The sequence below is a fragment of the Mobula birostris genome, unplaced genomic scaffold, assembly GCF_030028105.1.
Source record: "Mobula birostris isolate sMobBir1 unplaced genomic scaffold, sMobBir1.hap1 scaffold_2162, whole genome shotgun sequence".
Taxonomy (NCBI): Eukaryota; Metazoa; Chordata; class Chondrichthyes; order Myliobatiformes; family Myliobatidae; genus Mobula; species Mobula birostris.
The window spans coordinates 2984-30014 of NW_027275210.1; the positions used below are offsets into that span (position 1 = coordinate 2984).

Here is a 27031-nt window from a genome sequence, read left to right on the forward strand (position 1 = left end):
ACTAACGTTATTTAAACTAGCCGGCTATCTGCTAAGGAGCTGCTCTATTGCAGCTATCCCACCTCTCCGGAAAGTTCCAGGAGTCTCTCGCAAATTGATGGTGCTACCTCCCTGAAATGAGTTTTTGCAGGGTGGGATGTCTGCGTGCACCACTTGCATTTGCAGCTCATTCCACACACTCATGACCCTCTGAGTTTCCCCTCATTTTCCCCTTTAAGCTTGTCACCTTTCACGCTTAACCCACGACCTCTAGTTGCAGTCCCACCCAACCTCAGTGGAAAAAGCCTGCTTGCATTTCCCCATCTATACTCCTTCTGTGACCCGACTGGTGGTGTAGTGGCATCAGAGTCGGACTTGGGGCCCAGCTCGAATTCAGCCGGCTCCCCTGCACACTGCTCCATGCTAGGTCACATACTTCTCCTTATTTAGTGTGTTTCCACTTCTCTCCAACAGCACTCCCTGCAAGAAAACACACCAATGAAGACCAGGATTCAGTGAGAACAACCTGATTACCCCACTGCTCTTAACTTGAGTGACCTTGAAACTGGAATCTTTCTTGTTGGAACAGCACAGGTCACACTAACACAGGACTTTGGCAGGTCAAGCACCATCTCTGGACAGGAATAAACAGACCCCTCATCAGGACAGACTGGAAAGGAAGGGGACAGAAGCTGGAATAAAGTGGTGCGGCGAGAGGAAGGAGTACAAGCTGGAAAGATATAGGCGAGACCAGGTGAGGGGGAAGGGAGCGGGGGGTGTGAGAGGCTGGGAGGTGATAGGTGGAAGAAGTAAAGGGCTGGACAAGAAGTAATCTGATAGAGACCATGGAAGAAAGGGAAGGAGGAGGGGGAACCAGAGGAAGTGAAGAGAAGGGTAAGAGGGGAGCCCGCATGAGGGCTGGAAACAGAGAGAAGGAGGGAGTGGGGAAAGATTACTGGAAGTTGGAGAACTCGGTGTTTGTGCCATTAGGCTGGAGGCTACCCAGATCGAATATGAGATGTTGCTCCACCAATCTGAGTGTGGCCTCTTCAAGCAGTAGAGGAGACAACCAACACTCCAAAATGGGAATAGGAAGTTGAATTGAAATGGACAGCCACTGGGAGACCCTGCCTTTTGTGGCAGATAGAGTGAAGGTGCTCAAATATATGATACCCCAATCTACGCCGAATCTCACCAATGTAGAGGAGGCTGCACCAAGTTACAGCAGGTGACCCAGGCAGACCTGCTGGTGAACTATCGCCTCACACGGAAGGACTGTTTAAGGGTCTGAATAGTGGTGAGGGAGGTGGTCTAGGGGCAGTTCACAGGGATAAGTGGAGGAGGGAGATCAGTGGGGAGCGATGAGTGGACAAGCAGAAAGCGAGAGTGGGGGGGTGGGCAGGGAGAAGATGTGTTTAGTGGTAGGATCCCGTTGTAGATGGCAGAAGTTTTGGAGAGTGAAGTGCTGGACACAGAGGCTCGTGGGCTGGTAGGTAAGGACAAAGGGAACCCAGCATGCTGCAATGACAGTGTTTTCTCAAATGTTGCAAAGATGGACCAGTGGTAGTCATGGGATCCACTGCAAAGGCCCATGGATACAGCAGTAAATGCAAGAAACTTCAAACAAAAGACCGGAGATATTGGAGAAGCCATGGAATTTGTTTTCATAGTTCACAGTTGCAGCAGAAAGACTGGACAGGTGCATGATGGAAACAAGTCTAAAGACAGATAGGAGCTGATTGGGTAAATATGATCAGTACTATTTTCTTGTATGGGGTGGGGGGCAAAACACTGAGACAGATTAGTTGAGCCAATTGGACTGTTTTGGAATTCAACTCCCATATAATACTATGGTACCAAAGACATTTCCACATCAACAAGTGCTAATAAGAACAATCTGTGCACTCAGCAGAGAGACAGGTGAATAGTTGCCACAAAGAAACAGCCGATCGAAGCCAGATGCAAGATGTCATCTGACTGACTTGGCCTCCACTTGTCCCTTCTCCACCCTCCCCACCGTTAAGGCTGATTTATGCTTCTGCGTCGGCTCTAACCTGTAGCCGATGCCGTAGCCTGTGCAAGTGGTCTATGCCCTTGTGAGCATTTATACTTCTGCACTGGTGTGTCCGCGTCGCTCTGCAATTCACCGCCAAAACGCTAGTTGGCGATGGGGTTTCTATGCCACTGTGTTGAGTTTCTTCGTGTACTTCAAGCAGTGGCGACTGAAACTGAGCGCATCATGTTGCAGTTGGAGCTAATAAATGTTGAACAAGAGTTACTTTTATTGAAGTTACTGCAACGTAGAAAGGAGGGAAGACGCAGGAGGAGATGGTGTGTACGAGCATTGAATGGATTGAGGCAGAAGGAGGGTGAATTTTCTGTGCTTGTCCGGCCACTGAGAGACAAGAAGCAACCAGAAATGCACAGGAGGAAATGCGATGCTATCAAGCCAACCAATCAGTTGTTGCTGTCTGCGTCACCGCAACGCGTGGTTACATTTTTGGGGAGATGCACGTCAGGCTACAGCGTAGGGTACGTGGTTACGCCGTACCTATGGCACTAATTCAATGCAGAAGTATAAATTGCCCATAACTCCTTTCCCATGGCCTAGGGAACATTTAAGTGACACCCACCTGACTTGGGAACACAAAAGAGGAAACCGACCAAAATAATTAAGAACCAGCAGGTAAAGATAGTAATATGCCTGAAGTCATTTTCAGATACGTTTGATAAAAACAAAACTGGTGTTTATAATGTAAAGAAACAATCTTTCACAAAGGTAAGGTCGAATTTGGAGTATTGTGTGCAGTTCTGTTTACCTACTTAAAGAAAAGATATCAGTAAGATTGAAAGAGCACACAGAAAATTTACAAGTACGTTGCCAGGACTTGGGGAACTGAGCTATAGGGAAAGGTTGAATAGGTTTGGACTTTATTCCCTGGTGTGTAGGGGAATGAGGGGAGATTTTATAGAGGTATCCAAGATTATGAGGGATGTAGATAGGATAAATGCAAGCAGGCTTTTCTCATGGTGGAAGGGTGAGACTAGAACTAGAGGTCATAGGTTAAAGGTGAAAGGTGAAATACTTAAGGGTGAACCTTCACTCAGAGGGTGGTGCAAATGTGGAATCAGCTGCCAGAGGAAGTGGTGGATAAGGGTTTGATTTCAACATTTGAGAGAAATTTGGATAAGTACATGGATAGGAGGGGTACAGAGGGCGAGGTTCAGGTGCAGGCAGCTGGGACTAAGTGAAATAATAGTTTGGTACGGACTGGACAGGACAAAGGACCTGATTCTGTGCTGTAGTGGCCGATGAGCCTAAAGGTTAATTATGACGGAACTGGAACTGACAGCTACACAGCAAAAGGTCCTGAGACACTCATAGCAGCAGCATCAAACACAATTTGACACCAGGCCGTGAAAGGAGATTTTCGAACAGGTGACCAGCGTTTGGTCAATGGGAAGTTTCATAGGAGCATCACAGAGGTGGGGAGAGAGGCAGAAAGGTTTTGGGAAGGGATTCCAGAGCTTGAGACACAGACAGCTGAAGGCACAGTCATCAATAGCAGAGTGCTTAAAGTCATGGTTGAACAAGATGCTGGAATTGGAGGTGCAGAGATTGGGGGTGGGGTGATTTGTAGGTGTGGGAGAGGTTGCAGAAACAGACGGGATTGAAAGCAAGAGTCTTAAGATTGAAATGTTGTTTAACTAGGAGTTTAGGTTGTTTGGTGAGGACAGAAGAGATGGATGAAAGGTCTTGGTGCATGTTAGAACAAGGCAGCAGTGTTTTGGACGATTAAAAATTGTTAGTTGTTAAACAGGAGATTGGACAGGTGGTTTGACATTTTTTGGAAGGAGGTGCAGAGATAACAATGCAAGGTGGGAGTCTCAGAGTGTGGGAACATCTGGAGAATTAGAATCCAGAGCTGGAACAGGGGAAGACAAGATTTGGGATACTTGGCCGGGAAAGGCTAAGTGGGCTAGGTGGGATGAAGCCATGGAAGGATTTGTAAATAAGTGCATGAATTTTGATATCAATCCCCTGTATTGCCAAGTCAATGGAAGTCAATGGGAGTAACTAAGGAGTATGGCATAGAAGCATTTGCAGCTCCTCAGTATGGCCATTTGCAAGGGTGCTACCGGACCTCTTCCTTAAAGCTGTGGATCAAAGTGCTCCCCTCTACCTTTTGGAAGAGGTAATGTGAGTACATCTCATCCCACTTCATGGAATGGATTCTGAGTCGGAAGATGATCTTGGAGGGTTCTGAGACAAAGACTGAGGCCTGCTGGCTCTCCACTTCTCGGTGTTCCTCCCTAACATCCACACCCTTGACTGCAACAGGAGAAGATTCTGCAAGCATGTCAGAAGTTGACGCAAGTCCTGCTGACCCTGTCTTGGTTTCTGAATACCTTTTCATATGAAGGATCTCTTGATGATTTCAATGCATTTGTTCTATTATTCATCCAAATCAAACTGGCTTTATGCCAGGTAGATATATGCAGTTTAATTTGCGACATCCTTTCAATACTTTATACACAAAACATGCAGAAGAGGCTGTAGTCATTTCATTAGATGCGCAACATGCGTTTGACCAAGTGGAATGGCCATATATGATGTTTGCACTTAAGAAATTTGGATTTGGACCATCTTTCATTAAATGGATTGAGATAATTTATTCACACCCATCTGCTTCTATTATCACTAATCAGAATATTTCCTCCCCTTTTGCAATTCATCGTGGGACTCGTCAAGGCTGCCCCTTTCTCCATTTTTGTTTGCAGTTATCATTGAGCCACTGGCTGTTAGCATCCAACAGGACCCTTTGATAGCTCCTATTGATATGCATGGACATAAACATCACCTTTCGTTATACGCTGATGATGTCAAGCCAGCGAGCACTGTGAGGGTCATGGTTTTTGACTTCTCCAATGCGTTCAACACCATCCGCCCTGCTCTGCTGGGGGAGAAGCTGACAGCGATGCAGGTGGATGCTTCCCTGGTGTCATGGATTCTTGATTACCTGACTGGCAGACCACAGTACGTGTGCTTGCAACACTGTGTGTCCGACAGAGTGATCAGCAGCACTGGGGCTCCACAGGGGACTGTCTTGTCTCCCTTTCTCTTCACCATTTACACCTCGGACTTCAACTACTGCACAGAGTCTTGTCATCTTCTGAAGTTTTCTGATGACTCTGCCATAGTTGGATGCATCAGCAAGGGAGATGAGGCTGAGTACAGGGCTATGGTAGGAAACTTTGTCACATGGTGTGAGCAGAATTATCTGCAGCTTAATGTGAAAAGGACTAAGGAGCTGGTGGTAGACCTGAGGAGAGTTAAGGTAATGGTGACCCCTGTATCCATCCAGGGGGTCAATGTGGACATGGTGGAGGATTACAAATACCTGGGGATACGAATTGACAATAAACTGGACTGGTCAAAGAACACTGAAGCTGTCTACAAGAAGGGTCAGAGCCATCTCTATATCCTGAGGAGACTGAGGTCCTTGAACATCTGCCGGATGATGCTGAGGATGTTCTACGAGTCTGTGGTGGCCAGTGCTATCATATTTGCTGTTGTGTGCTGGGGCAGCAGGCTGAGGGTAGCAGACACCAACAGAATCAACAAATTCATCCGTAAGGTCAGTGATGTTGTGGGGACGGAACTGGACTCTCTCACAGTGGTGTCTGAAAGGAGGATGCTGTCTAAGTTGCATGCCATCTTGGACAATGTCTCCCATCCACTACATAATGTACTGGGTTTTCAGAGGAGTACATTCAGCCAGAGACTCATTCCACTGAGATCCAACACAGAGCATCATAGGAAGTCATTCCTGCCTGTGGCCATCAAACTTCACAACTTCTCCCTTGGAGGTTCAGACACCCTGAGCCAAAAGGCTGGTCCTGGACTTATTTCATAATTTACTGGCATAATTTACATATTACTATTTAACTATTTATGGTTTTTTTACTATTTATTATTTATGGTGCAACTGTAACGAAAACCATTTTCCCCCGGGATCAATAAAGTATGACTATGACTATGAGTATATCTCCAGCCCACAAACATCAATACCCGCCCTTCTGACTCTAATTAATCATTTTGGTAGTTTCTCAGGTTTCTCTGTTAATTGGGATAAGCGTGAACTAATGCCAGTCACTGCAGTGGTTTAATACAGCATATTTACAGTCCATTCCCTTTAAAATAATTCATGATAATTTTTCCTATCTTGGTGTGACTAATACAAAAAACCCAGATGACCTTTTGCAAGTGAATTGGCGAAACAAAGGTGAGCAGGTTAAATGCAATATTGACTTTTGGAAAACCCTTCCGATTTCTTTGGTGGGGGGGGGTTAATGCAATCAAGGTAATTGTACTGCCACGATTTCTTCATCGTTTCCAGTCAATTCCATGTTTTATTCCTCTGTCATATTTTAAGCAATTGGATTCAATTATTATACCCTTCATTTGGAATTATAAAGCCATTAGAATTACTAAAAAACACTTGTCAAAGCCCAGGGAAGCAGGTGGTTTTGCCCTGCTGGACGTTAAAATGTATTACTGGGCTGCCCACCTATCCATGCTTGCATGGTGGAAAAAAGGCCCACCCTCTACCTCAGACTCGTGCCCAGCATGGTTACTCAGAGAGCGAGTGCTTTGTAAAATGACTTCCTTACAAGCTCTCCTTATTTGCCCCACTGCAGTTAATAAGTCACATTTTAGTAACAGCTTCGTGGTTGGCAGCACTACAAGAATTTGGAAGCAGATTCAACTCCACGTTAAGGCCGCAAAAATTTATATTAACACTCTGATTTGTGACAATCATTCCTTTTTGCCTGGCCTGAATGATACTGTTTTTTTCTACCTGGAAACAGAGAGGCATCTGTAGTGTAGGTGACCTATATAGTAATGGAAGCTTTGCCTCATTTGCACAGTTACAAGCAGTTTATAATATCCCTGCATCTAGTTTTTTTTAGATATTTACAAATTCAGATTATGTTAGGAAATATATACCTAACTTCGAAGTTTTAGACAAACATGAGTCCCTGGAGGCAATAAATAAATTTGATCCTGTTACTCGTAGTGCGGTATCCTATCTTTGTCAGATTCTACAGAATGCAGCTCGGGTGAATACTGCAGGTCTTAAACAGGCATGGGTGGATGAACTGGGTATAGAACTGACAGAGGAGGTCTGGGATGAGTGTTTAAAGAGTATACATGATTGTTCCGTCAACGTCAGACACAGACTTATACAGTTTAAAACAATACATAAACTTCATTGTTCCAAAGTAAAGTTGCACAGTTTCTACCCTGAAGTTTCACCAGTTTGTAATAGATGTAAATCTGTGAGTAGTAACTTGTCACGTTCATTCTGGTCATGTTGTAAGCTTTATGCATACTGGAAAAGTATTTTTCACTCTTTCTCTGCGGCTTATGGGAAGCGACGGGAACCAGACCCGCTCATAGCCATCCTTGGAGCAACAAGCTCCCTATCTTCAGCCAATAGGTATGAAAAAAAGGCTGTATTGTTTGACAGGGTGATTGCTAAGAAGTTAATCCTGCAAATGCCGAAAATGGACTCTGTGCCTACGTACGATCTGTGGCTGAGAGAACTGGCAAATACTGTACATTTGGAGAGACTGAAACTATGTAATGAGGACAGAGGGGACATCTTTGAAAGGATATGGGGCCCTGTATTGGACTTTCTCACGGGGTGAGGACTGAGGTTTTTTGGTGCGGTGCACCTCTGCTGTGTATGTTTACTTTAGCCTTCATATTTTTCTCCCTTTTGCTGCTCGATATTTAATTAGATTTTGTTAAGGTCGTGGTTTTTGTAAATGTGCTTTTTTTTGTACAATAAAAAAAATTAAAAATAATATGAAAAAAAAGAATTTAAGAAATATGTTTTAGAACTTAAGGAAAATACTCAGATTTTATGGTTGAAGCCCAGGGTGCAGAACTGCAACAACAAATAGAAGTAGTCGACAAGAACAACTGTGAATTGGAAAGGAGATTGGAAAATGGAGGAAATTATTACAAGGATACAAAAAGAAAAGGAGTGTGTTGCAAAGCGAATTATCTACATTTGGATTATAACATGAAAACATGGAAGCAAATGAAGAAGAACTCCGAGGTCTCAGTAAACAACTGCAGGCTACGATCCAAGAAAAGGAAAACCTGAAAAAGCAGCAGACTTGGAAAAACAGCAATTTTAAAAGTATCACGTGCAATAGTTACTATTCTTTAACAAGACGATTTTAGTCTTACAAGTGATGCAGATGAAATCAATGTAATTGAGGTAATGCAACTACATGAAAGCATGTGAGAAAATTAGGGAGGGATAGCAGTTTGTGGCATTATCTAATGAGCACATTAAGCAGTCACCAGGAATTGCAACTACAGAGTGATGCTAATAGAGAACTGCAGGCTGAACTAGATTGTCTAAAGTAGAGAACTCCAGGACATATTTGGTTGGAACACCACGAGTCTAGCAGATGGCGGTAATGCACTGAAAAACTGGTTGCCAACCGCCATAAAACGCAAAAGAAGAAGTAGTAGAGGTCCAACTGCTGGTGAGTCAGTATCCTGGCAAAAACTACACCACGAAGACAAAAGAACACTCCAGGCAACTCCGCGAAAAGGTTATTGAAAAGCACAGGTCAGCAGATGGATACAAGAATATTTCTCAGTCGCAGAATATCCCTTGGAGTACAGTTAAGTCAATCATCAAGAAATGGAAAGGATATGGCACAGCTGTAAATCTGAAGGGAGTAGGCCGTTCTCGAAAACTGAGTGACCGTGCAAGAAGGGGAGTAGTGAGGGAGTACATGAAGAGACCTGTGACAACCCTGGAGAAGTTACAAGCTTCAGAGGCTGAGATGGGAAAGTCTGTGCATACAACGACTGTGCTTCAAAGTTGCAGTTTTATGGAAGAAGAAATGATGAATTATGAAAGGAATCTGGTGACTAACATCAAAGAAGACACTAAAAGCATTTTTAAGTATATAAAGGGCAAAAGAGAGTTAAGGGTAGCTATAGGACCAATAGAAAATGATGCTGGAGATATTGTAATGAGAGACGCAGAGATGGCAGAGTATTTTGCATCAGTCTTCACAGTGGAAGACATCTGCAGTATACCGGACACTCAAGTGTGTCAGGGAAGTGAAGTATGTGCAGTGAAAATTACGACTGAGAAGGTGTTCAGGAAGCTTAATGGTCTGAGGGTGGATAAATCTCCTGGACCTGATGGAATGCACCCTTGGTAGCTGGAGAGATTGCAGAGGCATTAGCAATGATCTTTCAAGAATCGATAGATTCTGGCATTGTACTGGATGACTGGAAAATTACAAATGTTACTCTGCTATTTAAGAAGGGTCGGAGCAGCAGAAAGGAAACTACAGACCTGCTAGCCTGACATCAGTAGTTCGGAAGTTGTTGGAATCGATTGTTAGGGATGAGATTACGGAGTATCTGGAGGCACATGACAAGATAGGCCAGTGCCAGCATGGCTTCCTGAAAGGAAAATCCTGCCTGACAAATCTACCGCAAGATTTTGAGGAGATTACAAGCAGGGTAGACAAAGGAGATGCAGTAGACGTGGTGTATTTGGATTTCAAAAGGCCTTTGACAAAGTGCCCACAAGAGGCTGCTTAGCAAAATAAGCACCCATAGAATTACAGGGACGTTACTAGCATGGGTGGATCATTGGCTGATCGGCATAAAACAGAGTGGGAATAAAGGGATCCAATTCTGGCTGCCGCTTACCAGTGGAGTTCCACAGGGGTCGGTGTTGGGACTGCTGCTTTCTACGATGTATGTCAATAATTTGGACCATGGGATTAATGGATTTGTGGTTAATTTTGCCGATGATACCAAGATTGGTGAAGGAAATAGAGAGCCTGCAGAGAGACTTAGATAGTTCAGGAGAATGGGCAAAGAAATGGCAAGTGAAATACAATGTTGGAAAGTGTATGGTCGTGCACTTGGGTGGAAGAAATAAACAGGCAGACTATTACTTAGATAGGGAGATAATTCAAGATGCAGAGATGCAAAGGGTCTTGGGAGTCCTTGAGCAGGATACCCTAAAGGTTAACCTCCAGGTTGAGTTGGTGGTTAAGGCAACGAATGCAATGTTGGTATTCATTTCTGGAGGTATAGAATATAAGAGCAGGGATGTGATGTTGAGGCTGTATAAGGCACTCGTGTGACCACACTTGGAGTATTGTGTGCAGCTTTGGGCTCCTTATTTTAGAAAGAATATACTGACATTGGAGAGGGTTGAGAGAAGATTCATGAGAATGATTCCAGGAATGAAAGGGTTACCATAAGAGGAACGTCTGGCAGCTCTTGGGCTGTATTCCCTGCAGTTCAGGAGAATGAGGGAAGGGGGATCTCATAGAAACATTCCAAATGTTAAGAGGCCTGAACAGATTAGATATGATAAAGTTATTTCCCACGGTCAGGGAGTCTAGGACAAGAGGGCACGAATTCAAGATTGAAGGACATCCATTTAGAACAGAGATGCAGAGAAATTTCTTTAGTCAGACGGTGGTAAATTTGTGGAATTTGTTGCCATGAGCGGCTGTGGAGGCCAAATCATTGGGTGTATTTAAGGCAGAGATCGATGGGTCCTTGATTAGCTAGGGTATGGGGAGGAGGCAAGGGGAATGGGAATGACCGGAAGAATTGGATGGCAGAGCAGACTCGATGGGCTGATGGGCCTACTTCTGCTCCTCCACCTTATGGTCTTATGATTAAGGGGAGGTTTCTCTGGTGAGGGGCACTAAGGTTGGGCTTGAGGCTTTTGTTAGGAAGAGATGAAGAGAGAAGACGCCAGAGAGAAGAGGTGAAGGGCCTGTTCCCCTGCTGTACTTGTCTCTCCACGTTGACTAAATCTTCAGTGACTAACTCTGATTTGTGTGCAAGACTTTGCTCTCTGAAACCAGGTGAACAGCACAGAAAGCTACCTCAAAAAGAAATTTAACAGAAGGAAAAAATGACAAGGAAATGAAACACATGACATGCTTTTTACGTGTTTCTGCTCTGCAAAAGTCTCAAGGAGGTAAATCCTGCACCTCTCTGGTGTGCAACACAAGGCAGCGTTTACCTTAATCCACACACATAAAAGTTGCTGGTGAACGCAGCACCTGCAGAATTCCTGTTGTTTGCATTTACCCTAATCCACTTTATTAGGGAAACCAGTCAAAACAACGATGTAATGTACAAATTAGGAGAAAGATGTCCACTGGTAACAGGTTAAACGTGCCTAACACAATCTCTAAAATCATTCAGAAAGCTAACAGACATTAAATTACATGATTTGCAATATTGAAATGGCATCCCAAATGTGACTAGACCACTGGAATGATACAATATTGTGTAGTTCTGGTCGGGAGGAGAAGCTCAGCTATTGAAAAATCTACTTTAACTAATACGTACAGAAGCAATGGCTGCCTAACCAAACCATCAGGTAATCACAGCATCCACTGGCACTGCTGTTCAAGTCACTGGAATAATGAGGTCGGCATTGAAAGTCATTTCAATAACTGTCTAACGGGCACTCTTTCTTTTAATGTTAAAAATGATTTAAAGGGAAATGAAGGTAGGTCAAAACTTATAGCACATCATTCAGCAACCTGGGGACAATACAGTGCAGACATCCTTCCCCACATGAGGCCCCATTAAATGTGGGCCCCACCTTAGGACCCACCAATGTGGACTCCACCCCTTCACCAGGCCCCATCAAATGCAAAACCCTCTCCTACATCAGGGTCAGGACCCATCAATGTGGACCACTTCCCCAAGCCAAACCCATCCAACGTGGACCCCTCACTGGGCCCCTCCTCTGCCACCCCATCCGAGAACAGTTTCAGATTGGACAACATCTTCAGTTTTAATTTGAGCATTTGCCACTGGATGCTGGGAAGGGGAGGAAGGGGAGGAAGGGGAGGAAGGGGAGGAGGAGGAGGAGGAGGAAGGGGAGGAGGAGGAGGAGGAGGAAGGGGGGGAGGAGGAGGAGGAAGGGGGGAGGAGGAGGAGGAAGGGGGGGAGGAGGAGGAGGAAGGGGGGGAGGAGGAGGAGGAAGGGGGGAGGAGGAGGAGGAGGAGGAAGGGGGGAGGGGGAGGAAGGGGGGAGGGGGAGGAAGGGGGGAGGGGGAGGAAGGGGGGAGGAGGAGGAAGGGGGGAGGAGGAGGAAGGGGGGAGGAGGAGGAAGGGGGGAGGAGGAGGAGGAAGGGGGGAGGAGGAGGAAGGGGGGAGGAGGAGGAAGGGGGGAGGAGGAGGAAGGGGGGAGGAGGAGGAAGGGGGGAGGAGGAGGAGGAAGGGGGGAGGAGGAGGAGGAAGGGGGGAGGAGGAGGAGGAAGGGGGGGAGGAGGAGGAGGGGGAGGAGGAGGAGGAGGAGATGATGATGATGATGGATACAAGTGACTGTCAAGAGAGCAGCAAAGCTAATAACCTCACATCAGGGTTCGGGTTCGGGTTCTAGTATGTCTTTTAAGTTTCTACCCCTTTTGAAGGCTGAGACTATGGTGTATTGTCCCAGTGTCCCTACCTTCCACTTTTAGTTCTTCAAAGTGTGTTTTAACTGTCTGTGAATATTCACTGCCATCCCACTGTATCTCGTTATCAAGGGTAGTTTCCGTGTTGTGTTGTCCTGTGTTGGGGGATTTGTGATACTTTTTAAAAAGTCAGATTTGATGTGTCTGAGTCTCTGTCTGCTGCAGCCCTGTGTCTAAGTGCAGAGAAGAGGATAGTAGTGGCTTGGTGGAAGTCCTCTGCCCTGGTGCAAATGCGGTGAAACCGGGTCAGTTGTCCCTTGACAATGCCTCTGAAGGTGTGTTTGGGATGGTGGCTCCCTGTGTGTAGGAGGGTGTGTGTGTCTGTGGTTTTAAAGAATACTTTGGTGGCTAGTTTCTGGCTGCCATTTTCTGGTGCTAGTTTAAATACCGTAGTGTCCAGGAAGTCAACTTTCTCCCTATTTATTGCGGCCTTAACCTTAATCGATGGATGATGAGTGTTTAGGATTTGAATGAATTCCTCTAATTTTACCTCCGAGTGTGTCCACACTCCCCAGATGTCATCCAGGTATCTATAAAGACACATGGGTATCTTGGGGCACTTTGGATAAACTGTTTCCTCCCATTTTGCCATGTATATTTTGGCATAGGCTGGAGCAAACTTCTTTCCCATCGCTGTGCCCTTGACTTGTAAGTAGAATTCATTATTGAATTCAAAGTCATTTTTAGTTAGGCTGAGGTAAAGGAGTTCTATCAAGGCCTCGTCTGGTCTCTCTAGCTGAGGGTTCTCCCGAGGGATATCGCTCACTGCCGGTATACCCCTGTCCGTTTCTATATTGGTGTACAGGCTTTCAATGTCCATGGTGAAGAGTACGGCCTCAGGGGACACTGACATGGAATTGACTATCCGGACAAAGTGGTACGTGTCCTTGATGTAGCTGGAGTGTTTCTGCGATAGTGGGTTAAGGAAGGCATCAATGTATTCTGCTATCCTGTATGACTCACTGCTGCAGTCCGACACGATGGGCCTGCCGGGTGGTATTTCTCCCGGAACAGTCCATGAGTCTGGGTTCCTGTGTATTTTGGGGAGGATATGGAACTTTCTTGCTCGTGGCTGTATCCCTGTCAGGTACTCCACCTGCTTCTTCCCCAGGTATCTAGTCCTTTCTAGTTCTCGCAGAATGTTCCTAATTTCTGTGTGTGTTTGCCAGTATATGGGTTCCTTTAGTTTAGTGCAGTGTTCGGTGTTGTTTAATTCTCTGTGTGCCTCAAATAGATATTGCTGTTTGTCCATGATAACTATGCTGCTCCCTTTATCTGCTGGTTTGATAACAATATCCATATTTTCCTTCAGCTCTTTCAGGGCTGTTCTCTCCTTCCTAGTTAAATTGGCCTTATCCTGTACTTCTCCCTCCCTCTCCATTATCTCATCCAGTGTGCTCTCGAATTGTAGGACCGCTTCTGACCTGTACCTCCTCTTGGGGCTCCAGTCTGAGCGAGGGGTGAAATGGGTCTTTCTACCTTCTGCCTCCGCAACAAAGTGGACGAGTACCAATCTCCTATCGAACTTATCCATGTCCTCCTCAATCTGCTCCTTATGGAGTTTTGCAGTTGGTACAAAAGTGAGGCCCCTGTTCAGAACTTTTTGCTGGGTTTCTGTAGGGATGAACGTACGGGAGAGGTTCACGATGGTCTCTCCCAGTCGTGGACCCTGCCTCTCTCGGCTTTGTCTCCACTCTAGTTTAAAGACTGCATCCACCTCTTGACTATGGTCAGGGCTGTGTTCTCTGTCCAATCGATGTGGTCTCTGTCTACCTTAAACTGCCTCGCCAGGACTGCAGGGATATAATTCTTAGTTCTAATAACCTCATTTAGTTGGCCCAGGGTTGCTTGTTCTGCCTCTGTCAAACAGTGGCTAAAGTTCAGTTCTGGCACCCAGATACTGGCATTGGGAAATTTAATATGGGCCATTCTTAATAGTTGCTGAAGCTGTTTAGTCGCTGTTGCTGGTTGATGTGATCTGTTGTTTATTCCAAAGGAAAGGATAACCTTCTTAGTTTCCAGTTGTGGCTTTAACTTTGTCAGGATAGCAGTGGCATGGGTGAATTTGGCTCCCGGAAAGCTGTCCAATTGAACATCCTTATTAGGGCATCTTTTGATCCTGGAAATGTTAGAGTCCCCTATAATTAGTATAGGTTTAAGGGGCCTTAGTTCCCAAGTTACATTTTTCTGTTTAGAGTGAGGATGCCTCCTTACTTGGCCCTCCTGGTTGTTGCAAATAGGGGTTACCTGTCCTCTTGTTTGTCCCACGTCCTCCGACTCTCGGGCTGTGTGGTTCCCTGGGGTGGAAGACTTGCTCGGTCCTCGTGTACTGGCTCCCCTTGTCTGTCTGCCCATCCGCACTGGTGTGGGGTGGGGTGCTGATTCCCTGGAGTCTTGGGTCGGGGAGGCCGTGGGGGTGGCGGGCTGGGGCTCCCCTGCTCCTAGGTTGGATTGCGTCTTCTCCGAGGGGCTCATGGCTGGGGAGGGGCTCACCTGGCGTCTTCTCTGTTCCTGTGACTGGGGCAGTGGGACCGCATCGGCGTCGAGTTAGTTAACTAGCTCCAGCGCCCTCCCGTGAACGATACCGGAACTCCTACTGCAGGCGTCGGCGCCGAGAGGGCTGACCAGCTCCAGCGCCCTCCCGTGGACGATACCGGAATTCCCACTGCAGGCGTCGGCGCCGAGAGGGCTGACCAGCTCCAGCGCCCTCCCGTGGACGATACCGGAACTCCTACTGCAGGCGTCGGCGCCGAGAGGGCTGACCAGCTCCAGCGCCCTCCCGTGGACGATACCGGAACTCCCACTGCAGGCGTCGGCGCCAAGAGGGCTGACCAGCTCCAGCGCCCTCCTGTGGACGGTGCCGGAACTCCCACTACACGCGTCGTTCTCAGGACCTGTTGGCCTGAGACAGTCCCGCAGCGCAATTACCGGCCACAACTTCGTTTTACTCGGCGCCGACGGACGGGGTGCAGCGTGGGCGGTCTTTTTCCGGGGCTCGGGTGTGATACGAGTCCGGTCACGGCTGACCCAGAAGCCGTCCCTGAAGGTTCCCCTCTCCCCCTTGAAATGCGGTTTCCATTGTCCGTGAGACAACCTAATGCACTACTGAATGCTACATACTTTTCAAAGACTTGTGAACGTCAGAAGCAATATAGCAATGCAAAGGGCCTTAAGAATAAGTTGAGGGTGATATGAAGGATCTTCCAGCAATGGAACAGAAACAAAAAGAATAAAGCTAGATCAAGTCCTTTGAATAACCATATACTTAATTTCTTCAACAATTTTCCAAATTAAACAATGAATATTGTGGATAGCAAATTGATTTTGGAGTAGTATATACATAGAACTTTCTTATTTCCCTAATCAAAGACTGGCAGGACAGTCAAGGTAAGAAGGTATAACAATAATCTTACCTCTAGTTTTTTATTGAGTCTGGCCTCCTGTGCCTTCAATCTCTCCTTCTGATACTTTTCATGCACTTCCTTCAAATTGTCTACAATAGATCTCTTGTCAGATGCTGTCTCTGTTAGGGATGCAATCAAATCAAAGTTATAATAGATAGTGGCTTCCAATTCAACCAATTATTTATCATTCAAAATATACACCTCAGCAGGGAGAAATCAACTAACAATTTTATTTAGTTTCTATTCATTTATCGCTACCTGAAGCTTAAGTTTCCAATTAAAATCCATCTGATTCAATGCAGTAATATCTGCCAGAATTAAATGGAAACTCTCACATACCATTTTGTTTTGTTTATCACACATGTACTGAGAGCCCCAGTCTTAGAACACATACCGACTAACACATGTAGGGTTCTTGGTAATGTTAACTGCTAAGGCTAATGAAATGGCGTCTCTGTAATGCTAACTGCTGATGTAATAGTTTCTCTGTAGCTGCAATATTTGGGTTTTAACTACACATTATGTTGAAATTCTATAAGACAGTAGTAAGACACATTATTCTATCTTGTTTGTCTGGGAACCGAGCTTTTGCAGTTTTTCGGTCGAGGCGAGTGAGGAGGTGGAACGAGTGCGGGAAGTGCTCGGTGATCACTGGACGGAGTCTACGGGAATTCGAGGGTCCGGAGGTTGGCAACGTTTCGGCGGAGGTCATTGAGGAGGAACACCGGAGGCGTGAGCTCCAACGATTTTTGTGCACAAACTGTTAACTTTAACAAGAGTGGCGTCTTTGTCTTTTATATTTGGTTTCTCTACTAACCACACAACAAAATAAGAGATATAAAGTGTAATCATTTAATAGCTGGATAGAATTGGGGACCACGTGAAGTGATGGAGAGATTACAGACCAGATAATGTTCTAAGTGTCGGTTGCCAGAAAACCATTGGCAAGAACTCGAGGAAGAACACTTCCTACTTCTTTTTAAAATTAGGATAACATTATTTGTTACATTGCTAAAACAAGACAGGCTTCCGAATACCATTGCATCTCTATTGGTAGAGTAATCCTTCAATACCGTACCATGTGAATAGCCTGGATTGTGGGACTCCAGGTCGGTCTTACAAGAGATATAGTTAAGCCTGGAAAATTGTAGCTATGGAGGAAAGATTGGATAAGTTTGGGTTGTTTTCTAGTCTTGAGATGTATAAAATTGGGAGGATTAAATGGCAGAAATGAGAAGGACTTATTTCCCGAACGGGGAATAAAAAAAAACTGAGGAGCATAGTAACTGCTGGTAGTATTAAAAGTATTTTCACTCAGAGGATTGTAGAGGGATCTGAAATACTTCCAAGGCATGAATTCCACGCATATCTAAAAAGTAGATGAATATCTAAAGAGCTGTGATCAACTGGGCTACAGAGCCTGAGGTAGGACGTGGAATTAGAATGGGTAGCTCTTTTCTCGACCATCCCAGATACAGTTTTTATGGTTCTATGAGCTTGGCTTAGAAAATAGGCAGGTAAGTTTTATTTTTCGAAACACAATTTAGTTGTTCAATTAATTTTTAAAAGTGTTTATACTTGTAAACTTTCAACTTAAAAAACTTTCTTTTATCAAGTTTTTTTGGAATGTGTCATCTCAGGTGTTTACAGAGAGAACATTTTGAGATGCAGATGTACCCTTTTTAACAATGCAACTCAATGACACATTAGATCCTTCACCCTTTCCAGCTCTTTGCAGATTCAGTCCTGAAAACAAAAAGCAGAAAACTAATTTTGAGCTTAAGAGCTTGGCAGATAAATATCATATTGTCTTTGGAATTTTGCAGTGACAAAGGATCGCAGATCGACATTGTAGACTGCTTTTCTTTTCACAAATTCTGCCTGATTCCGTGCGTGTTACAGCAAGCTACTCACAACATTTCTGAGCCAAATCCCACAGTCTCAGAAGCACAGCAAATTTTACAGTTTATCATTAAACTGCAGAATAGAATGAATTATGTCACTGGATGGAACAATCAGCTATTGAAAGAAAACCTGCTAGAAATTTAGGTAAACTTTTTGAAAACAGAAATCAAAATATCACAGATGCTGGAAATGTAAAGAGAATGACAAAATATTCAGCAGGTGAAGCAGTGTCTAAAAAGAGAGAAACAGAATTGCTGAAATAATATTTCAAAAGTCACTGTCATTGTTTCATGCTCCACCTCCTCAGTAGAAAATACTGTACTACTCATTAAAGAAGTCTGCTAAATAAATGAACAACAGTCACGTGCAACCTAATTTTAAAATAAGTACTTTCAATAGGGGAGAAGGCATCCCATTATGTTTAACTTATAAAACAGTGATACTACCAATATTCTGAGAAGTCCTTTTCCAACTAAGGCTGTATTGCCCAGTGACATTACCTTTGTAGAGAAAGTGGTTTAACCTTGGGCTTCTCAGCAGCAATGGAGGAAGGGGTTTTGATTTGTGGTTTGGTGGAACTGGACACTTTGCTTAGTTTTGCTTGAGTCCTTTTAATCGATTCATCACAGGACTGGTAATACAAGAGAAAGAAAACGGTGAAATGTTCAAAGGTTCATTTTATTGTCAAAGTATGCACGTACAACTCTGATATTTGTCTTCTCCAGATAGTCCTGAAATACAGAAAGACCATGAGAGTTGATGAAAGACACCAACTCTCCCCCACCATCAGTATGAAAAAGAAAAGAAACAATAACAATCCCTGACTCCCTGACTCACAGAGAAAAACAGCGACAATAACAATCTGCAATCCCCTGACTCACAGAGAAAAACAGCGACAATAACAATCCCTGACCTGCTCACTTGCAGAAAAAGCAGAGGCAATGGCATTAAATCCACACTGCTCCCCCACAGGAAAAAAAATTACAATAACAATCCCCGACCCCCTCACCTGCAAAACAGACCAATGACAGTAACATCAAAACCCCCAACCCCCACCTTACACACAAAATATTTACAGCTCACCCACCCACCAACCAGCCACAATTAACAAAACACCAAAAACCTGAAGGAAACCAATATGAAGTACAGTCCAAAATTCACATATGTCTCAGAATATTGGAAACAGCTTTCCATCGGCATACGAAGGCAGTGGCTGCAAACTCAACAAATCAGCAAAAGCATTTTCAACTTAATAAATCCAATTTTAGTTGGTCAATTAATCAAGGCTGACAACTGAAAATATTCAGAGGATGGCAAATCAATTTGGCTAAATGCTGTAAAAAATAAATTGTAAAGACTGCAACAATCCAGATTTCTCCAAACTTTCAGAAAGCGTTGCCTCCTGCTGCTTTAACATAGCAGATACAAAGCAGGAGAATAGCAGCAATTGAGGAGAGACAACCGAACACACTATTGAATGCTGCATACATTTCAAAGACCTTTGGAAGTCAGAAGCAATATAGCAATGAGTTGAGGGTGATATAAAGGATTTTCCAACAATGAAACAGAAACAAAAAGAATAAAGGTAGATCAAGTCCTTTGAATAATCATATACTTAATTTCCTCAAACACCAGGAAATCTGCACATGCTGGAATTTCAAGCAACACACATAAACGTTCACCAGCAAACTTTATATGTTACTTAATTTCCTCAACAATTTTCCAAGTTAAACAATGAATATTGTGGAGAGCAAATTGATTTTGGAGTAGTATATACATACAACTTTCTTATTGCCCTCATCAAAGACTGGCAGGGCAGTCAAGGTAAGAAGGTACGACGATAATCTTACCCTTAGCTCTTTAATGAGACTGGCCTCCTCTGCCTTCAATCTCTCCTTCCGAAGCTTCTGCTCTTTCTTCAATTTGTTTACAACAGATTTATGTTTCCTCAGATCATCTTTCAGTGCATGAATCCTGCCCTCAATATCACTCTGCTCAGATACTTTCTCTGTTAGGGATGCAATGAAATCAATGTTATAATAGGTAGTAGCTTCCAATTCAACCAATTATTTATCACTCAAAATACATATCTCAGCAGGGTGAAATCAACTAACAATTTTACTTAGTTTCTATCCATTTATTGCTACTTGAAGCTTAAATTTCCAATTAAAATCCACCTGCTTCAATGCAGTAATAGCTGCAAGAATTAAATGGAAACTCTCACATACCATTTTGTTTTGTTTATCACACATGTCCTGAGATCCCCAGTGGCAGGAAATGCATTTTGATTTTGACACTGTCCTCCTGGTACCATTCTCCTGTAAATATAATCAAAAGCTGTCACTGTACAGTGCAATCAGATCCATAACTCACTAAATGCACTCTTAAAGCTCAGAGTACTACTAACACACAGCTGAGCAAAGCAATAGACTCTTAAATGTCTTCTTAATTGGCCCAGTAAGCCGACAGATGAAGGGCAAACAGGGAAGGAAAGAAATACTGATATCCCCCAAAATACCAATTACGCACATAAAGCCCCAACCTCGTCGGACACGGACCGGCCAGAGTCACGGCCTCGTTGGAGACGTGGCTCACACTCTCAACAGCAAATACAGTTGTGGACTCATTGAGATCATAAGCAGGGAAACATCAGGAAACAATTTAAATATAAAATCAGATTTAAAAAAAATGGAAGCTAATGGTGAGCATTGCATCAATAGGCAGAGAAACACTTGCTGCAAAATAGATTACATGCAACATTTCACTAACCAAAGCTAGAACTCACTGACCACTGCTTTTAAACCTTTTCCTTTGTGTGGTACAAATCTTGCCAGTGTAGTTTTCACGTTGATTTCCAGAGTTCAATTTGATTTGGGCTATTTAATCCCACACCCTGTCAAATACAGCCTCATTAAAGGCAGTCACTCAAATCACCTGTAAATACTGCACTAACTCTGACCATGGAAAGTCAAAATGGGCATGGGGGAACAGATTACTGAAGAGCAAATGCCCCTTAAGAGCACTGTTGGTGACACCTCCCATTACTTTTATGATTGGACAGTAATTAGCCAGATCGGATATACTCTGTTTTTGGTGGATAGAATGTAACTAGGGACATGTAGTTGCCACTGACAGACCTGTACTGGATACGCTTGGTATGCTAGGCATTTAGTTCTGAAGTGCAACTTTAAGCACGGCACATCGGAGGTTACCCATTTTCATTATTATTGCTGTTCCTGCTACTCGCTCATTCTTTGATTTGGCTGAAAACTACCATTATAACAGTGAGGACTTTGGGAGGAGGCACAGATGCATCATTCACTCAGTTCTTCCAGTTGAATATAGTTTCACAAAGTTCATTCCAGGCTCTGGTTTAATTGAAGGTGGGGATCTTTACTGGAAAAGTGTCCTCATGTTAGCTAACCTATCACCATCACGACTGTGTGAACCAGGGTGGCAGAACTTTGATCAGATCCATTGGTTGGGGAACTGCTGAACTCTTCATTGAAGATGAGAAAATCTGCAGATGTAGGAAATCCAAAGTAATACCCAGAAAATGCTGAAGGAACTCAGCAGGCCAAGCAACAGCTACGGAAAAGAGTTAACAGTCGTGGAACAGTCCATGTTTCAAACCTAAACAGGCATCACTCCACAACTCTTCCTACGCTACAAAGATAACTGCATTGGTCCTGCTTCCAGCACCCATGCTGAGCTCATCAATTTCCTCAACTTTCTCCAATTTCCACACTGCCCTCAACTGGCCCATTTCTGACACCTCTCTCCCCTTTCTCGATCTCTGTCTCCATCTTTGGAGACAGTTTATCTACTGATACTCTTTACAAACCCACTGACTCTCACAGCTCTCTGGAAAAGTCATCTTCCCACCCTATCACTTGCAAAATTGCCATTCTCTAGCCTCAGTCCTCCATCTCCACTGCATCTGCTCCCAGAATGAAGCTTTTCATTCCAGAACAACTGAGATATCCTCCTTCTTCAAAAAAAAGGGTTTCCTTTCCTCCACTATCAACACAGCCCTCAACCACATTGCACAAATCACCCTCAACCCTTCCACCTGCTGCCACACGAGGGATAGGGTTTCTCTTGTCCTCACCTATCACCACACAAGCCTCTGCATCCCGCACGTAACTCTCTGCAACTTCTGCTATCTCCAAAGGGAGCCCACCACCAAGCACATCTTTCCGTAGGAATCACTCCCTACACGACTCCCTTGTCCACTCATCCCTCCCCACTGATCTCCCTCCTGGCGCTTATCCTTGCAAGCGGAACAAGGGCCACACCTGCCCCTACACCTCCTTCCTCACTACCATTCAGGGCCTCAAACAGCCCTTCCATGCCAGGAGACACTTCACCCGTGAGTCTGTTGGGATCACCTATTGTATCTGGTGCAAAATGCCAGGTTGTACAGCTGGATCAAAGGCTCGTCTCCACTAGGAAAGTTACAGGCACAGATTGCAGTGTCATTGCCCAGAACAAGAGTCTATTAGTAAAGTAATTGATAGTTGTTTCTGCTGCCAGAAAGTTGTCACGGTGCTTCACCAACAACATCTTAAACCGGATGGAAAAGACAAGAATGAGAATTCCCAACCAACCTTTAACTTTGTTGGCCCCAGCTGCTCGCACTTCAGCCTCCCAATCTTTCAACAGGTTTTGGAAAGCAGGAACCAGATCATTTTCCGCAATTTCAGGACCCACGGTTTTCTGAAGCTTTAAAGGCAAGAGAAAGTAAATGAGTAACAAAGATAGAGCGGGTTTCAATAGCAGCAATCTGTGCATTAACACGTGAACAGAGGAATCACAAAGACAACACCATCTTTCTTTTCCACACTCGTCTCGCTGCTGCCATCAGGTAGAAGGTGCAGGAGCCTCAGGACCCTCACCACCAGGTTCAAGAACAGTTACTACCTCTCAATCATCAGGTAGAAGGTGCAGGAGCCTCAGGACCCATACCACCAGGTTCAAGAACAGTTACTAACCCTCAACCATCAGGTTCTTGAACAACAGGGGATAAGTACACTCATTCGATTGAGATGTTCCCACAACCAATGATCTTACTTTAATTACTCTTTATCTTGTTATTTCATACTCTTGTTATTTATTGCTATTTATTTATATTTGCATTTGTACTTTATCTTTTATTGATCCTGTTCAGTTACTATTCTATAGAAATTGCTGAGTATGCCCACAGGAAAATGAATCTCAGGGTTGTGTGTGGTAACCTCACTGTTACGAAAGACCTAGATTAGTACCCTGTTTTCGCTTTCAGAAGGCGTTTTCACTGTTAAGAAAAAAAAATCAGCGGGCGATAAAAGGCAGCAGTCGATAAAAGGCAGCACACGATCTGAGTAGCTGCTCTCCCCCGGATTCGGAATGGCATTGCTTAAACACGAGCCTGTGAGCAGCCATTTGCAAGATGAGTTCTAAGGTATCGGAAAAGCCTGAAAGAGCTCGTAAGGGTGTTACACTTAGTGTAAAACTAGACATAATTAAGCGTTTCGATGGTGGTGAACGAAGTAAGAACAACGTGAGTTTGGCTTGTGGAAGCTGACGGACATGATGTTGAAGAGGTTTTGGCATCCCATGACCAAGAACTGACAGATGAAGACCTGATGCAATTGGAAGAGAAAAGGATAACAATGGAAACCCAATGAGTAATGATAAAGTACGACTTTAATTTTGAAAGGGTACGTCGGTTTAGGAGATATTTGCAGGATGGTTTGAGTCCTTACAAAGAACTGTGTGATAGAAAAGTGCGCAGGGCTCAGCAGTCAAGCAAGCCTTCCACATCAGCCACAGCAGACGACGAACCTCGACCTTCGACACCGAGGCGGGCAGAGGTAGAAGATGAGCTGCCCGCTCTAATGGAAACAGACGATGATGAGATGACACCCCAGTATCCCACCACCCCAACCCCCAGGCCACGGACAGATATCGATTTGTGGAGAATGCAACGGTAGCCGGGAGGCACACAGCACATCTTTAAGAAAGAAGCCGAAATAAACAAGCTAATTAATTAGGTGCCAGCAACACGTAATTGCCGGCCCAGATCAGAGATGACGCAATCGGAAATCGGCACTGATCTGGGCCAACAGTTACATGTCGGGCGGCACCTAATTAATTAGCTTGTTTATTTCGGCTTTTTTCTTAAAGATGTGCTGTGTGCCTCCCGGCTACTGCTGCATTCCTGCCTGCTTCGCAGCAATGTATCGCTCTGCAGATTGGAGGGTGGGGGCCACTGCACCATCCAAACTCTGACTCAACCTAACACACCATCATCAGTGTGCTCGGCGCTGCCTTCCCGATTCTGGTAAGTAATACTACACTGTACATACATTATTTCTCCTTTGTATCGGCTGTGTATTTTTATGTGTTATTTGGTATGATTTGGCAGCTTCATAGCTTAAAGGTTAGTGGAGAGAGTGTTTTTGCCAACAGCACTTGCGTGAGATTTCCTGCCGATGGCGCTTGCGTGAGATTTTTGCTACGGAGAACACTGCCGGCAATGATTGTGGAAAGGTATTTCTACTTTATATAGGCTGTGTGTTTATCATATCATTCCTGTTTTTACTATATGTTACTGTTATTTTAGGTTTTATGTGTTATTTGGCATAATTTGGTGGCTATTTTTGGGTTAGCAAACGCTCACAAAATTTTCCCAAATAAATAAATGGTAATTGTTTCTTCGCTTTACTACATTTCGGCTTACGAACCGTTTCATAGGAACGCTCTACCTTCGAATGGCGGGGGAAACCTGTATGTACTCTGAAAATAGCAACTTCAAAATTGAAAATCTGAACTGTACTTTAGCTACGGACTTCACTGCAAGATTAGTTTATATGTGGTCTTGAGCATAGAAAGTGCCTTTTGTTATGGTTTGTCATTAGCAATGATAGCAGAACATTATAAATACAATAAACTCTGTACCAGTATAATGCAATTGTTTTCCAATAATGGGTTGGTGCCAATTTCACAAGTGCTCTGGCAACCCTTATCTTGTTCTGGCATATTCCCCCTTCCTTTCCAGTCCTGATGAAAGGTCTTGGCCCAAAATGTGACTGTTTATTCACTTCAATAGATGCTGTCTGACCTGCTGAGTTCCTCCTGCATTTTGTGTGAACCCTTTCCCATGAACTTTCCTTCAACTATCACTTTCTAGAATATTCCCCTTCTCCCCTTCCCACCCCCCACCGACGTTCTTGTTCTGGCATCTTCCCCCTTCCTTTCCAGTCCTGATGAAGGGTCTCGGCCCAAAACGTCGACTGTTTATTCACTTCCTTAGATGCAGCCTGACCTGCTGAGTTCCTGCAGCATTTTTGTGTGTGTTACCTTACATAGAGCTTATTTTTGAACACGGGTTAGTTATCTTTTAAAGACAAACAATATAAAGTCTTTGCCTGTTCCAAGGGTAACAATCCTAAGCTGACAAAATGGCTGTGTTTTCTGTGTCCTTTTGAACACCGGTCCATCTGTAATTTGCTTTAATTTTCGATCAGGTTTACAGTTTTGAATTATGTAATTTTATCATGGGTGGCGGGGTGGAAATACATCTCTACCAAGAGAGGTGTAAGGCGTTCCTTCCCTCCGCTAGCCTGCAGGTCACCCTTGGGCAAGGTGTAGCACCTGCTTAGCCAACCCCACCCCCCCACCTGCAATCAGGGTCACGTGAAGCCATGGGGTAAGAGGAAAGAAACCCAGAGAAATGTTGCCGTTGTGTTCAGATGTTTATCAATGATTGGATACCTCATGCTCTGGTAAAGAAATAAATGAGAGGGGAGAAAAAGGGAATGGTTAGATAAATGATGTCCATTTAGAAGTAGTATTCTTTAGTGTTACCCAGGTAAAACATAGTCACAGTCATAGTCATACTTAATTGATCCCAGGGGAAATTGGTTTTCATTACAGTTGCACCATAAATAATAAATAGTAATAGAACCATAAATAGTTAAATAGTAATATGTAAATTATGCCAGTAAATTATGAAATAAGTCCAGGACAAGCCTACTGGTTCAGGGTGTCTGACCCAAGGGAGGAGTTGTAAAGTTTGATGGCCACAGGCAGGAATGACTTCCTATGATGTTCTGTGCTGCATCTTGGTGGAATGAGTTTCTGGCTGAATGTACTCCTGTGCCCACCCAGTACATTATGTAGTGGATGGCAGACATTGACCAAGATGGCATGCAACTTAGACAGCATCCTCTTTTCAGACACCACCGTGAGAGAGTCCAGTTCCATCCCCACAACACCACTGGCCTTACGAATGAGTTTGTTGATTCTGTTGGTGTCTACAGCTGTAATGATCTATCCTTGATAATATATCCACAGATAAACCAGCTGCTTCAGTACAGATTTTACACTCATAGAGAACAGAAAGATTTAATCTCAATGCCTTGGGGTGGGACCGGAATTTTCTGGCCTTAAGAGACGGAATTTTAAATTTTTAAAGAAAGGCAAAGTTGAGAAAATATTGTCGTTGATGGCTCTGAATTCGAAAGTATGGTACACAGACAACAACGTGGGCAATTGTAATCAGCCAGTTTCTCAGGTCAAAAAAACAACTAAATAATGTTATTTAATCATTAAACAATGTTTCTTGATTGTTAAATAATATTAACCTGATTGTTATTGTTTGCAATTAACCTATGTAGGCAATGTGCCTTACCTTGAAGATTTGGATTACACTGCGGTGAGAAAAGCACGTTGATTTCAGTAGATCCGAGTGTTTTCCCAGGCTGGGAAAGTCTAAGACTAAAGGGCATAGATTTAATTGGAGACACAGAACGCAACAAGCTGTTCCGGCCCTTCAAACTGCACCGCCAGTAAGCCACCAACTTGTGCAACAATCTACAATGACCCTTTAACATACTAACCGGAATGCTTTTGGACTGTGTGAGGAAACCGGAGCACCAGGAGGAAGCCTGAGGCAACAAGTTTTATACTGAGAACAAAGACCATCTGGTTCAAAAACTATAAACACACAGGAGATTCTGCAGATGCTGGAAACCCAGCACAAAATACTGGAGGAACTCAGCAGGCCAGGCAGCATCTATGGAAATGAAATAAACAGTCGATCTTTCAGGCCGAGACTGCTCTTAAGGGCTATAAATCTGCCGATGACACAACTATTGTTGGCAGAATTTCAGATGGTGACAAGGAGCCGAAGAGGAGTGAGAT

General features: G+C 44.2%; 1 protein-coding gene across 4 annotated transcripts in view; it reads right to left on the reverse strand.

Annotated features, from left to right (window-relative positions):
• Nucleotides 1–384: 384 nt before the first annotated feature.
• LOC140192686 (uncharacterized) overlaps nt 385–27031 on the reverse strand; it is a 58426-nt gene continuing 31779 nt past the window's right edge. For 2 of the 4 annotated variants that reach the window (XM_072250204.1, XM_072250207.1), the window contains 6 exons: nt 22453–22567; nt 20071–20160; nt 19693–19850; nt 18343–18473; nt 15947–16056; nt 385–459 (listed from right to left, as the gene is read on the reverse strand). The gene's annotated coding sequence lies outside the window, so the exon portion shown is untranslated. Of the gene's footprint in view, nt 460–15946; nt 16057–18342; nt 18474–19692; nt 19851–20070; nt 20161–22451; nt 22568–27031 lie in introns of those variants that run through there. The other 2 variants (XM_072250206.1, XM_072250205.1) reach the window with 2 other exon arrangements.